A 15427-nucleotide genomic window follows, 5' to 3' on the forward strand; every position below is an offset into this window, starting at 1 on the left:
AATAGTATTATTATTTGTTTGTTTATGGGGTGTGTAACTCTTACTGTTTATGTGTTATTAACCCTATAACGTCATTATGTTACATAAGAGAGATATTTATTTAAAAAGAATCAAAATCAACTACAAACACGTACTATAGTCTGGACTATAGATTGAATATAGTCACTAATACTTTTGAGTATATGCTTGACTATACAATCGAATAAAATCTGTAGACTCCGCTAAAGTATTAGCTATATACTCGATTATAGAGCCTCGACTATAGCGTCGAATATAGTCTCGAACTGAACTAGAACTGAACTAGAACTGAACTAGAACTGAACTAGAACTGAACTAGAACTGAACTAGAACTGAACTAGAACTGAACTAGAACTGAACTAGAACTGAACTAGAACTGAACTAGAACTGAACTAGAACTAGAACTGAACTAGAACTGAACTAGAACTGAACTAGAACTGAACTAGAACTGAACTAGAACTGAACTAGAACTGAACTTGAACTGAACTAGAACTGAACTAGAACTGAACTAGAACTGAACTAGAACTGAACTTGAACTGAACTAGAACTGAACTAGAACTGAACTAGAACTGAACTTGAACAGAACTAGAACAGAAGTAGAACAGAAGTAGAACAGAACTAGAACAGAACTAGAACATACCTAGAACAGAACTAGAACTGAACTAGAACTGAACTAGAACTGAACTAGAACTGAACTAGAACTGAACTAGAACTGAACTAGAACTGAACTAGAAGTGAACTAGAAGTGAACTAGAAGTGAACTAGAACTGAACTAGAACTGAACTAGAACTGAACTAGAACTGAACTAGAACTGAACTAGAACTGAACTAGAACTGAACTAGAACTGAACTAGAACTGAACTAGAACTGAACTAGAACTGAACTAGAACAGAACTGAACTAGAACAGAACTGAACTAGAACAGAACTGAACTAGAACAGAACTGAACTAGAACAGAACTGAACTAGAACAGAACTGAACTAGAACAGAACTGAACTAGAACAGAACTGAACTAGAACAGAACTGAACTAGAACAGAACTGAACTAGAACAGAACTGAACTAGAACAGAACTGAACTAGAACTGAACTAGAACTGAGCTAGAACTGAACTAGAACTGAACTAGAACTGAACTAGAACTGAACTAGAACTGAACTAGAACTGAACTAGAACTGAACTAGAACTGAACTAGAACTGAACTAGAACTGAACTAGAACTGAACTAGAACTGAACTAGAACTGAACTAGAACTGAACTAGAACTGAACTAGAACTGAACTAGAACTGAACTAGAACTGAACTAGAACTGAACTAGAACTGAACTAGAACTGAACTAGAACTGAACTAGAACTGAACTAGAACTGAACTAGAACTGAACTAGAACTGAACTAGAACTGAACTAGAACTGAACTAGAACTGAACTAGAACTGAACTAGAACTGAACTAGAACTGAACTAGAACTGAACTAGAACTGAACTAGAACTGAACTTGAACAGAACTAGAACAGAAGTAGAACAGAAGTAGAACAGAACTAGAACAGAACTAGAACAGAACTAGAACAGAACTAGAACAGAACTAGAACATACCTAGAACTAGAACTAGAACTGAACTAGAACTGAACTAGAACTGAACTAGAACTGAACTAGAACTGAACTAGAACTGAACTAGAACTGAACTAGAACTGAACTAGAACTGAACTAGAACTGAACTAGAACTGAACTAGAACTGAACTAGAACTGAACTAGAACTGAACTAGAACTGAACTAGAACTGAACTAGAACTGAACTAGAACTGAACTAGAACTGAACTAGAACAGAACTGAACTAGAACAGAACTGAACTAGAACAGAACTGAACTAGAACAGAACTGAACTAGAACAGAACTGAACTAGAACAGAACTGAACTAGAACAGAACTGAACTAGAACAGAACTGAACTAGAACTGAACTAGAACTGAACTGAACTAGAACTGAACTAGAACTGAACTAGAACTGAACTAGAACTAAACTAGAACTGAACTAGAACTGAACTAGAACTGAACTAGAACTAAACTAGAACTAAACTAGAACTAAACTAGAACTAAACTAGAACTGAACTAAAACTGAACTAGAACTGAACTAGAACTGTACTTGAACTAGAACTGAACTAGAACTGAACTAGAACTGAACTGGAACTTAACTAGAACTGAACTAGAACTGAAATATAGACTCGACTATAACTTTTGTTAATGGGCTGCAGAATTGTGTAACTTTACTGAGAACCATTTTTTTTTACCCGAATGCGCTATTAGGTTAATTACAATTACACCTGGTGTAAATGCAACATGTGTGTTTGTGTCCCTGTCTGCTGCTTTTTCAAATGCATGTCGTAATTTTTCTTTTTTTTTGGAGTGCTTTTTCAGCCATATAAAGTACATATTTCTAAAACAATATATTATATGCAACCACAAACTTAATTTGTACAAATATTTGATTAAGATTTGGTTTTGCTCATTTTCAAGTTAAACATGATAACGAAAAGGTAAAGACAAACAGTGTATTGGTTAATTTGTAAGAATATATTTAAAGAAATTTAGAATATTTACACTGTATAACATTTTTTTTTTGTGTTTGAAATTTTCGAAAATAGTATAAATTTGGTAAAAAAATCTACTTATAGCTTTGACGTCAATTTGTTTTGACACTTGACAGAAAACGATTATGTTCTCATAATAAGTCACAAATTATAAAGTTGAATTAAAATCTTTTGCAATAAAAATACCTTTCTTATCTAAATGCAGCAAACTCTATTTGAACTTTAATCTTTAAATCTATATTTGTTACTAAATCTTTTGAATTTATGAGGGATTTTTGCATGTATCATTTTAGCAAAACTAAATAAATATTTAGTCAAAATTTAATTTATTATAATACAGACATATTTTGAGCTAAAAAGTCTTCAAAAATTCATTGCAAATTGTATGAAAAATATGTATTCTAATTTTTAGCCTAGAATTGTATCCAATTTCTATTAAACCTTTTACTAACCCCAAAAAATTAATTAATTCAATGACCATTAATAATTCAGCCATTTGGGTGTTTCGTTGGAATGTCAATGATTCGGTGGTTGGTTGGCATTGGCAAATGTTTCTTACACTTGATTTGACATTTAATGTATCATTACCTAATTAAACCAGAGAAGTAGAAAAACAAACAAACCACCAGAGACTAATGGTTACAAAGAGAATTCAGCGAAAAGAAAATAAACAACTGATTGTGAGGGTTAATCAGTACAAAATTTGGAGAAAAAAACTAAAATTCCTAATTATAATTTGTTTTGGAATGTAATATTTATCTGTAATCTAATTATTTATGTCAAATATTTTTCTTTGTTTTTTTTTTATAAAAATTAAAAATCTTAAAGGTACTTTTTCTTTGTTAAATAAACACTCATTATTCAATTTCTTTAAATCATCTTTTTCTAGAGGAAAAATTATCGGAATCTATAGGAAATGCAGTCAGAATCTGAGTACTTTTTCCATAAGAAAATTAGTAATAATCGGAATACTTTTTCTATAAGAAAAGTAGTCAGAATCTGAGTACTTTTTCTGTAGGAGAAGTATTGGGAAAAGTTTGTCAGATTCGGAGTACTTTTTCTTTAGGAAAGTCCTTTTTTTCTATAGGAAAAGTTGTCAGAATCTGAGCAATTTTTCTTTAGGAAAAGTAATCAGATTCGGAGTACACATAATCAGAATCAGAGTACACATAAAATAAGTCAGATTCAGAGAGCTCTTTTTCTAGGAAAAGTAGTCAGATTCGAAGTATGTTTTCTTAAAAAAATAGTCGGATTCGGAGTAAATTTTCTTTAGTAGAAGTAGTCAGATTCGGAGTAATATTTCTTTAGAAAAGTAGACAGATTCGGAGTACTTTGACTTTAGGAAAAGTAGTCAGATTCGAACTGAACTAAAACTGAACTAGAACAGAACTGAACTAGAACTGAACTAGAACTGAACTAGAACTGAACTAGAACTGAACTAGAACTGAACTAGAACTGAACTAGAACTGGACTAGAACTGAACTAGAACTGAACTAGAACTGAACTATAACTGAACTAGAATTGAACTAGAACTGAACTAGTACTGAACTAGAATTGAACTAGAACAAGAACTGAACTAGAACAAGAACTGAACTAGAACAAGAACTGAACTAGAACAAGAACTGAACTAGAACTGAACTAGAACTGAACTAGAACTGAACTAGAACTGAACTAGAACTGAACTAGAACTGAACTAGAACTGAACTAGAACTGAACTAGAACTGAACTAGAACTGAACTAGAACTGAACTAGAACTGAACTAGAACTGAACTAGAACTGAACTAGAACTGAACTAGAACTGAACTAGAACTAAACTAGAACTGAACTAGAACTGAACTAGAACTGAACTAGAACTGAACTAGAACTGAACTAGAACTGAACTAGAACTGAACTAGAACTGAACTAGAACTGAACTAGAACTGAACTAGAACTGAACTAGAACTAGAACTGAACTAGAACTAAACTAGAACTGAACTAGAACTGAACACTTTTTTCTATAGAATTTTTAGATTTTTTTTAGAATTTTTAGATTAGGAGTATTTTTCTTTAGAAAAACCAGAAGGATTTGGATTACTTTGTCTTTATAATAAAATAGTCAGATTCGGAGTATTTTTTCATTAGAAAAAGTAGAAATGATTCGATGTAGGAAAAAAAGTTTAGTCTTTCTAAAAAGTCTCTATTAATATTTTAAACTTTCTGTTAATTTGCACAAAACTTTTTTATTTAAATTCCACAAATAATAATAAACTAACTAATTTATTTATTTTAAACAAACAAAAAACTTAAAAGCAAACATAAATTTCCTTTTCACCAACTAAAGAAAATTGAGCCTTTTAGAAAAAAGAAAACCTAATATTCTTAGAAATAAAAGAGGAAAATATAAGCAACACAAACTTGGCAGACATAAGAACTCTTGAAAAATATTGCGACAAATTTACAAGGAACTTATTTTTTAAGCAACAAATTATTTATTAAGGGTAATCATAATTTAAACATATAGTAAACATATAGTATAGGCTAAAACAAATCAAAAAATATAAGAATTTTTAAAAAACTGTGAACTTCCTTATTAAAATGTCTATTGCTGTTTATTGTTTTCATACTTCTTTACAAAACGAACAGTTTTTGTTGTAACAATTTACACAATTACCAAAGTTAATTGCTGCAAACTGTTAGGATGGCATTTTTTTGTTCCTTTTGCATTTATTTTCCTACTCTTACAATATTTTTTTTTTTCATTTCACTCGTTGGTTTTCTTTGGCAAATTTTAATTTTATTAAAAAAGCAACAAAATTAGGTTAAGTAGGAGGCACAAAATATTTTCATAATTTATGAAAATTTAATTGAAATAAGCCGCTCAAAGTAGCTAAAAATTAAATTACTAAATTAATTAAAATTTCCAGCAATAACTAATTGAAATTAATGAAAAAAATTAAAAGAGAAATAAATAGATTTAGATTTTGAGAGGAGAAAGAGAGAATAAAGTTGGTTTTAAATATAATTTAAATTCAAGAAAGTTTTTTTGATAGTTTTTACGTTAGGAAAAGCCGGCAGAATCAAAGTACATACTTTTGTTTAAAGAAAATTTCTACGAATTGGAGTACTTTTGCTTTAAGAAAAGTTGTCCGAATCGGAATACTTTTCCTTTAGGAAAAGTTGTCCGAATCCGAATACTTTATCTTAGGAAAAGTTGTCCGAATCGGAGTACTTTTTCCATAGGAAAAGTTGTCTGAATCGGAGTACTTTTTCTATTGGAAAAGTTGTCCGTATCAGAGAACTTTTTCTATAGGATTATTTGTCCAAATCAGAGTACTTTTTCTATAGGACAAGTTGTCCGAATCGGTGTACATTTTCTATAGGAAAAGTTGTCCGAATCGGAGTACTCTTTCTATAGGAAAAGTTGTCCGAATCGGAGTACTCTTTCTATAGGAAAAGTTGTTCGAATTGGAGTGCTTTTTCTGTAGGAAAAGTTGTCCGAATCGGAGTACTTTTTTTATAGGAAAAGTTGTCGGAATGGAAATACTTTTTCTATAGGAAAAGTTGTCGGAATCGAAGTACGTTTTCTATAGGAAAAGTTCGATGTACTTTTTCTATAGGAAAAGTTGTTCGAATCGGAGTACTTTTTCTTTAGGAAAATTTGTTCTTCCTATAGGAAAAGTTGCCTGAATCGGAGTACTTTTTCTACAGGAAAGGTTGCCTGAATCGGAATACTTTTTCTGTAGGAAAACTTGTCCGAATTGGAATACGTTTTCTATAGGAAAAGTTCGATGTACTTTTTCTACAGGAAAAGTTGTTCGAATCGGAGTACTTTTTCTTTAGGAAAATTTGCTCTTTCTATAGGAAAAGTTGTCCGAATCGGAGTACTTTTTCTATAGGAAAAGTTTTCCGAATCGGAGTACTTTTTCTATAGGAAAAGTTGTCCGAATCGGAGTACTTTTTCTATAGGAAAAGTTGTCCGAATCGGAGTACTTTTTCTATAGGAAAAGTTGTCCGAATCGGAGTACTTTTTCTATAGGAAAAGTTGTGCGAATCGGAGTACTTTTTCTATAGGAAAAGTTGTCCGAATCGGAGTACTTTTTCTATAGGAAAAGTTGTCCGAATCGGAGTACTTTTTCTATAGGAAAAGTTGTCCGAATCGGAGTACTTTTTCTATAGGAAAAGTTGTCCGAATCGGAGTACTTTTTCTATAGGAAAAGTTGTCCGAATCAGTGTACTTTTTCTATAGAAAAAGTTGTCGGAATCGGAGTACTTTTTATGTAGTAAAAGTTGTCCCAATCGGAATGCTTTTTCTATAGGAAAAGTTGTCCGAATTGGAGAGCTTTTTCTATAGGAAAAGTTGTACGAATCGGAGTACTCTTTCTATAGGAATAGTTGTCCGAATCGGAGTACTCTTTCTGTAGGAAAAGTTGTCCGAATCGGAGTACTTTTTGTGTGGGAAAAGTTATCCGAATTGGAGTACACTTTCTATAGGAAAAGTTGCCTGAATCGGAATACTTTTTCTATAGGAAAGCTTGTCCGAATTGGAATACTTTTTCTATAGGAAAAGTTGTCCGAATCGTAGTGCTTTCACTATCACTTGATTTAGAAATTTTACGTCATACAAATGTTTTCAGAAACATCAATTACAGCTGTTTTGGAAGAAACCATTATACCAAATTAATATTTCTAAAAATTATTAATCATACGTCATGTATGCCCTTAATTCATGTCATAATAAATCATTACTTATACGCCACAAGTGTTTTTTTGTTAAACTCAATACAAAAATCAATATTTATTATTCAAACGTCATAAACAAATTATTTCTACTCGTGCTAAAAAAAACCTTGTTAATTTAAAACATTTATTTATATTTATATATATTTTTATTTAAATTTATTATATCTTTTGATTTTGCCACAAAAACCCACTTTGTTTAAGTCAATGATGCATTTGAAAATAAATTTTAGTAAATTTTTCAATATGAAAACAACTGTTGTTCTTCTATTTTAAATTTAAAACAAAAAGCAACTAAAACAAAAATTTATAATAATTTGTAAAAAAAAGTAATTTAAATGGAATACTGTGATTGCCAATAAACTAAATAAAATTGTGTCGAGATTTTATATATTTTTTTAAAGAAATCTTTTTTTTTATTGTCTTTGGTAACAGTCAGTTGACACAATTTTATTATTTTTCTAAAGAAAAAATTTGTGATTCTTTTGAATTGGAATCAATTTTTGTGTTTATATATATTTTTTTCTTGCTCAGCACAATTCTTTTTTTGTGTATTTGTTTGGTTTTAAGAACAAGTAAATACTTGTAAAATGTCAGTTTAAATATTAAAATGTCATTTATTAAATAGACTTTTTTTGTGGCTTTTTGTTTAAATATATTTATATGTTTAAATAAATTGTAGTGGTTTTTTGTATATTTCATGTCTTTTTTCTATTTCTATTTGAAAATAAAATTTAAAACAATTTACGTCATACAATTTATATTATAAATCATAATACAACAATTTAAAAAAGAAAATTTGAGAAATAAATAGAATTAAACATTTTTATAAGTAAATTTTATAAAAATAACAAAATTGTTAAAAAAAACACATTAAAATAATTTGTCTAACATAATTTTTTTAACCCAATTTTAAGCATTTTATTGCCCAATTTTATCTACAAAGTTTGTTTTAAATTATTTGTTTTTATTTTGAAATAATTAACCCTTAAAACTTTTAAAATTTGCTAAATTTTTTTTCCCAAAACTTCAGCTCATTAGTATTTGTTTTAAACAACAATTGTTTATTGCTAAAATCCTTTTTTTCTCTAATTCCCTGAAATTACGCTTCAATTGTGTTTAAAACTTTTGCAGCACAATATAATTCCACTAATGAACTTGAAACATTTAAAGTACTTCTGTTGCTTCTATTGTACTTTCTAATTAAATGATTTGGTTTTTTATTGCAGTTAAGAATATTTTCAAATAATTTTAACTTTACGTTAAGCTTTAGGTGTTATTTTTTTGCTACCACGTAGTTTTCTGTTACATTTCATTGATTACAAGAAATTTTAAAAGAATTTTAAAAGTTTTAAGTTTTAATTTATAAATTTTAGTTTGCTAATGCTAAGACGTCAGTTAGTTTGTTAAATGTGGTTAAGACAATGGAGAACTAAATTAATAGTATTTAGTTTGGGAATTGTTAAAATGTAAAGATTTCAATAGTAATTAAAAAATTACATAAAAAGTACAATAACTAAATAACTTTTTCTATAGGAAAAGTTGTCCGAATCGGAATATTTTTTCTATAGGAAACGTTGTCCGAATTGGAGTTCTTTTTTTATATAGAACAAGTTGTCCAAATCGGAATACTTTTTCTATAGGAAACGTTGTGCGAATTAGTGTACTTTTTCCACAGGAAAAGTTGTGCGAATCGGAGTACTTTTTCTATGGGAAAAGCTGTCGGAATCGGAGTACTTTTTCTATATAAAAAGTTGTCTGAATGGGAGTACTTTCTCTATAGGAAAAGTTGTCCGAATCGGAGTACTTTTTCTATAGGAAAAGTTGTCCGAATTGGATTACTTTTTCTATAGGAAAAGTTGTCCGAATCAGAGTACTTTTTCTATAGTAAATGTTGTCCGAATCGGAGTACTTTTTCTATAGGAAAAGTTGTCCGAATCGGAGTACTTTTTCTATAGGAAAAGTTGTCCGAATCGGAGTACTTTTTCTATAGGAAAAGTTGTCCGAATCGGAGTACTTTTTCTATAGGAAAAGTTGTCCGAATCGGAGTACTTTTTCTATAGGAAAAGTTGTCCGAATCGGAGTACTTTTTCTATAGGAAAAGTTGTCCGAATCGAAGTACTTTTTCTATAGGAAAAGTTGTCCGAATCGGAGTACTTTTTCTATAGGAAAAGTTGTCCGAATCGGAGTACTTTTTCTATAGGAAAAGTTGTCCGAATAGGAGTACTTTTTCTATAGGAAAAGTTGTCCGAATCGGAGTACTTTTTCTATAGGAATAGTTGTCCGAATCGGAGTACTTTTTCTATAGGAAAAGTTGTCCGAATCGGAGTACTTTTTCTATAGGACAAGTTGTCCGAATCGGAGTACTTTTTCTATAGAAAAAGTTGTCCGAATCGGAGTACTTTTTCTATAGGACAAGTTGTCCGAATCGGAGTACTTTTTATATAGGACAAGTTGTCCGAATCGGAGTACTTTTTCTATAGGACAAGTTGTCCGAATCGGAATACTTTTTCTATAGGAAATGTTGTGCTTTTTCTACAGGAAAAGTTGTGTTGTCGGAATCGAAGTGCGTTTTCTATAGGAAAAGTTCTCCGAATCAAAGTACTTTTTCTATAGGGAAAGTCCGAATCGGAGTACATTTTCTTTACGAAAAGTTGTCCGAATCGGAATACTTTTTCTATAGGAAAAGTCTGAATCGGAACATTTTTCTATTGGAAAAGTTGTCAGAATCGGAGTACTTTTTCTATAGGAAAAGTCAGAATCGGAACATTTTGCTATTGGAAAAGTTGTCAGAATCGCAGTACTTTTTCGATACGAAAAGTTGTCCGAATTAGAGTACTTTTTCTATAGAAAAAGTTGTCCGAATCGGAGTAGTTTTTCTATAACAAAAGGTTTCCGATTCGGAGTACTTTTTCTTTAGGAAAATTTGTTCCAATCGAAGTACGTTTTTTTGGAAGAAATTGTCCGAATCGGAGTACATTTTCTTTACGAAAAGTAGTCCGAATCGGAATACTTTTTCTATAGGAAAAGTCTAAATCGGAACATTTTCTGTTGGAAAAGTTGTCAGAATCGGAGTTCTTTTTATATAGGAAAAAGTGTCCGAATCGTAGTACTTTTTTTAGGAAGAAATTGTCCGAATCGGAGTACTTTTTCTATAGGAAAAGTTGTCCGGATACTTTTTCTATACGAAAAGTACTTTTTCTATAAGAAAATTTACCCAATTCGGAGAACTTTTTTATAATAAAAGTAACACATTTTGATTACTTTTTCCTACTTGAGTTCGATATCAATAAATTATTTGACATTTCAGTTACTAACTTAATTGAAATTAAATTAAAAATATACTATCAGCAAGTTGTTTTATATTAAATATAATTACAATTGTTCTCTGGAAAATGTTTTAATTTAAATATAAAACTTACTCTTTTTTTAAATTTATTATTTTAAATAATTAATCTGGGCGTATGAATATAAGTATTAAAATAAAACATGTTTTTTCAGCCTCTTCTCTCGTGTAGATTAATATTTAATTTTTCAAATTATTCAACAAAAAAAAATGCGTGAAAACTAACGAGTTTTTCTTGTTGTTTTTCTGAAAAATTTTCGCACATTTATAATTTTTATATGCCGGCACAGATGTCGCGGCATTAAAAATCTGTGTGTATTGTTGTTATTTTTCTGGTTTAAATACATAAACCATTAAATACAATAAATAAGATAAAAAAATAACAGAAAAACAAAAATAAATAAACATAAAGACAGACAAACCGACAACCAACAAAAGTACTAAAGAATGGAGCAAAGGGGGCCAATGGAAACCACCAAAAAATCAACAACAAGCAGTTGCAACAAGCAAATATATATTTTTTTAAAGAAATAAAAATAAACATATTTTTATTTTTTATTTTTTTACTCAATATTTTTAAATGTCATGGCTAGAAGAGACTGTGAGGGAATCAAACCAAAAGTATAATATGGACGAGTGTGTTTATTATTATAAGTGACTGTTTGTTTGTTTGTTGTAGTTGTTGTAAGAAAAATAATATTAAATTTTTATAAAATTCTTCATTAATTTTTTCTTTAAATGACATTAAATTGTGTGGACAGTTTTTGTTTCTTTATTTTATTTTTCTACTTAAAATTAATTGAAGGAAAATTACTAAATTGTGATTTTTATTTTTTATTAGGCCCCTTAATTCTCTCTTCTTTGTTGTTTTTTTTTTTTGTTCTTTGACAATATTATTGCAAACGTCATGAAAATGTTTATTGTGTTTGAAAGTTTTTCTTTTCAACAGCTGGTGGGTTTGTTGATTTAGCCTAGATTTTCTACAGTAAAAAAATATCAATTCAATTTAAATTCAATTTTATGTTTGTTCATAACTGAATAATTAACATTTTAATTGTTTTTGTCTGCCGCTTTGTCTGCAGAGTAATTTTAGGGAAATTTTGGGTAAAAAAACACAAATCTGTAAGAAGAAACAGATGTTTTTTTCCAAATCTATAGGAACTTTTTTATGAAAATTTTAAGAATTTGGGTACTTTTTCTATAGGAATAGTTGTTTGAATCGGAGTACTTTTTCTATAGATAAACTTGTCCCAATCGGAGTAGTTTTTCTATAGGAAAAGTTGTACGAATCGGAGTAGTTTTTCTATAGAAAAAGTTGTACGAATCGGAATACTTTTTCTTTAGGAAAAGTTGTCCGAATCGGAGTACTTATTGTATAGGAAAAGTTGTCCGAATCAGAGTACTTTTTCCATGGGAAAAGTTGTCCGAATCGGGCTACTTTTTTTATAGGAAAAGTTGTCCGAATCGGAGTACTTTTTCTATAGGAAACGTTGTCCGAATCGGGGTACTTTTTCTATTGGAGTACTTTTTCTATAGGAAAAGTTGTCCGAATCAGAGTACTTTTTCTATAGGAAAAGTTGTCCGAAACGGAGTAGTTTTTCTTTAGGAAATGTTGTGAGAACCGGAGTACTTTTACTTGAGTGTACATTTTCTATAGGAAATGTTGTGCGAATCGGAGTAATTTTTCTAAATGAAAAGTTGTCCGAATCGAAGTATATTTTCTATAGGAAAAGTTATGGGAATCGGAGTACTTTTTCTATAGGAAAAGTTGTCCGAATCGGAGTATTTTTTCTATAGGAAAAGTTTTCCTAATCGGAGTACTTTGTCTATAGGAAAAGTTGTCCGAATCGGAGTAGTTTTTCTTTAGGAAAAGTTGTCCGAATCGGAGTACTTATTGTATAGGAAAAGTTGTCCGAATCAGAGTACTTTTTCTTTGGAAAAGTTGTCCGAATCGGGGTACTTTTTCTATAGGACAAGTTGTCCGAATCGGGGTACTTTTTCTATAGGAAACGTTGTCCGAATCGGAGTACTTTTTCTTTAGGAAAAGTTGTCCGAATAGGAGTACTTTTTGTATAGGAAAAGTTGTCCGAATCGGAGTTTGTTTTCTATAGGAAAAGTTGTCCGAATCGGATACTTTCTCTATAGAAAAAGTTGTCCGAATCGGATACTTTCCCTATAGAAAAAGTTGTCCGAATCGGAGTACTTTTTCTATTCCGATTTGTCCGAAGTTGTCCTAATCGGACTACTTATTGTATACGAAAAGTTGTCCGAATCGGCGTACTTTTTCTATAGGAAAAGTTGTCGGAATCGGAGTACTTTTTCTATAGGAAAAGTTGTCCGAATCGGAGTACTTTTTCTATAGGAAAACTTGTCCGAATCGGAGTACTTTTTCTATAGGAAAACTTGTCCGAATCGGAGTACTTATTCTATAGGAAAAGTTGTCCGAATCGGAATACTTTTACTATAGGAAAAGTTGTCCTAATCGGAGTAATTTGTCTATAGGAAAAGTTGTACTTTTTCGATACGAAAAGTTGTCCGAATCGGAGTACTTTTTCTTTAGGAAAAGTTGTCCGAATCGGAGTACTTTGTCTATAGGAAAAGTTGTCCGAATCGGAGTAGTTTTTCTATAGGAAAAGTTGTCCTAATGGGAGTACATTTTGTATAGAAAAAGTTGTACGAATCGGAGTACTATTTCGATACGAAATGTTGTCCGAATCGGAGTACTTTTTCTATATGAAAATCTGTGCGAATCGGGGTACTTTTTCTATAGGAAAAAGCAGTCCGAATCAGAGTTCTCTTTATCTAGGAAAAGTTGTCCGAATCGGAGTACTATTTTTGTATAAGAAAAGCTGTCCGATTCGGTGTAATTTTTCTGAGGAAGTACATTATAAACATTTAATAAAATAGAACACATTCTGAGAAAACAACTAGACCATGACAAACGTTGTTGTACTAACGTTTTATTTTACAATTTAAATAAATTTTATTGTTTGTAGGAAGAAACAAGAGATAAACGAAAATTGCTATTGTTGTTATTTTTTTATATATTTTTGTTGTTGGTTTTATTGTTATAGTAATTGTTATTGTAGTATTTTATTACACTGTTAATTACGTTTTGTTTAATTCAGATAAATACAACGACACTGTTGACAATTTTGATGATGGGCGCGTATGGTCAATTATTTGACTCACCACTGTCATTGTACTCAATTATTTTAGCAGTAATAAATATTTGTTTTTTTTTTGTCACAACGAATTTACTTTAGTTGTCTTTTTAATAAAAATTTAAATGAATGTGGTTGCTGCTTCTTTTTGTGTTTTGCACAAAATTAAGCTATTTTTAAAATTTTATAAAATTATTTTTAATTCTAATGATTTCATACTTTATATTATAATTTTTTATATTTTGCTACTTTTTTTCAAATTGTTGCACAATTTTTAAAATTTATTTTTTTAATTTAGTAAAGTGTGACAATTTTTTGTCTTCTGTTCTTGTTTTAAATTTGTTTCACTTTTCGGCCATAATTTTAATGTAATTTGCCTTGATTTTATTTATTATTATGGTTTTTTGTTGAAATAATTTATTTGAAACACTTTTATTTGTTCTTAAAATCAAAGATCACATCGAATACTTTTGTTTAGCGGCATTATTTTTTTTTTTGATCTTTTTGATTGGATTTTTCAACACTTCACTTAAACGAAATCAGGTTAAATAATCACATCTGTGTGTTTAATTTTCGTGTTGAGGAAAATGTGATAAATCTTTAAAGTGTTTGAAAGGAAATTATCTTTATATTTTGTTTTGAAAATTAGTTCACGACATCAACGACGACGGTTGTTATTGTTTATATACACGGCATGATACTAAAACATTTACACGCGTCAAATTGTAAGATACTTTTGTGTGGAACGGCAGAAAAATCTTTAATTTGAATCTAGTGCTTTGTTGAGTATTTGTCGCCCCCAGTGTGAGAGAGAATTGTCTATCTATGCACGTTGTGTTGTTGGTAATTGAACAGAATGTACCACCATATATTTGTGTGATCGCCGCAAACAGGTCAGAGGTGGGCAAGCAGGAAAATGTATTGTGGGCCATTAGAAGTACAACTGTTAATCGAAATACTTTTTCTTTCGAAAAAGTTGTCCAAATCAGAGGAAATTTTCTTTAGGGAAAGTTGTCTGATTATTAGGACTTTTGCTTTACTACTTTTTTTAGGAAAATTTGTCCGCATCAAATCACTATTTCTTTAGGAAAAGTTATCCGAATTGGAAGATCTTTTACTATAGGAAAAGTTGTCCGAATCGTAGTACTTTTTCTATAGGAAAAGTTGTTCCAATCGAAGTACTTTTTCGGAGTACTTTTTTTTATAGGAAAAGTTGTTCGAATCTATAGGAAAATTTGTCCGAATCGCAGTTCTTTTTCTATAGAAAAATTTGTCCGAATCGGATTGCTATTTATATAGGAAAAGTTGTTGACTAAACTATAGACTCGATTACAAACCAGACTATAGACTAGACTATAGACCAGACTATAAACTAGTCTATAGACTAGACTATAGACTAGACTATAAACTAGACTTTAGACTAGACTATAGACTAAAATATAGACTAGACTATAGACTGGACTATAGACTGGACTATAGACTAGACTAGGCTAGACTATAGACTAGACTATAGACTACACTATAGACTAGACTATAGACTAGACTATAGACTAGACTATAGACTAGACTATAGACTAGACTATAGACTAGACTATAGACTAGACTATAGACTAGAC

The 15427-nt window shown here is 30.3% G+C and overlaps 1 protein-coding gene across 4 annotated transcripts in view; it reads right to left on the reverse strand.

Moving 5' to 3' along the window:
- The window catches only part of LOC119610087 (eye-specific diacylglycerol kinase-like), a 57048-nt gene extending 43427 nt beyond the window's left edge, over positions 1-13621 (reverse strand). For 2 of the 4 annotated variants that reach the window (XR_005231975.1, XM_037965187.1), the window contains exon 1: positions 13605-13620. The gene's annotated coding sequence lies outside the window, so the exon portion shown is untranslated. Of the gene's footprint in view, positions 1-13604 lie in introns of all 4 variants that reach the window. The other 2 variants (XR_005231974.1, XM_037965185.1) reach the window with 1 other exon arrangement.
- Between the last annotated feature and the right edge of the window lie 1806 nt (positions 13622-15427).

The sequence above is a fragment of the Lucilia sericata genome, unplaced genomic scaffold (assembly GCF_015586225.1).
Source record: "Lucilia sericata isolate MDLA Ls3-8-SP2 unplaced genomic scaffold, ASM1558622v1 Contig001115F_arrow, whole genome shotgun sequence".
In the NCBI taxonomy this organism is placed as follows: Eukaryota; Metazoa; Arthropoda; class Insecta; order Diptera; family Calliphoridae; genus Lucilia; species Lucilia sericata.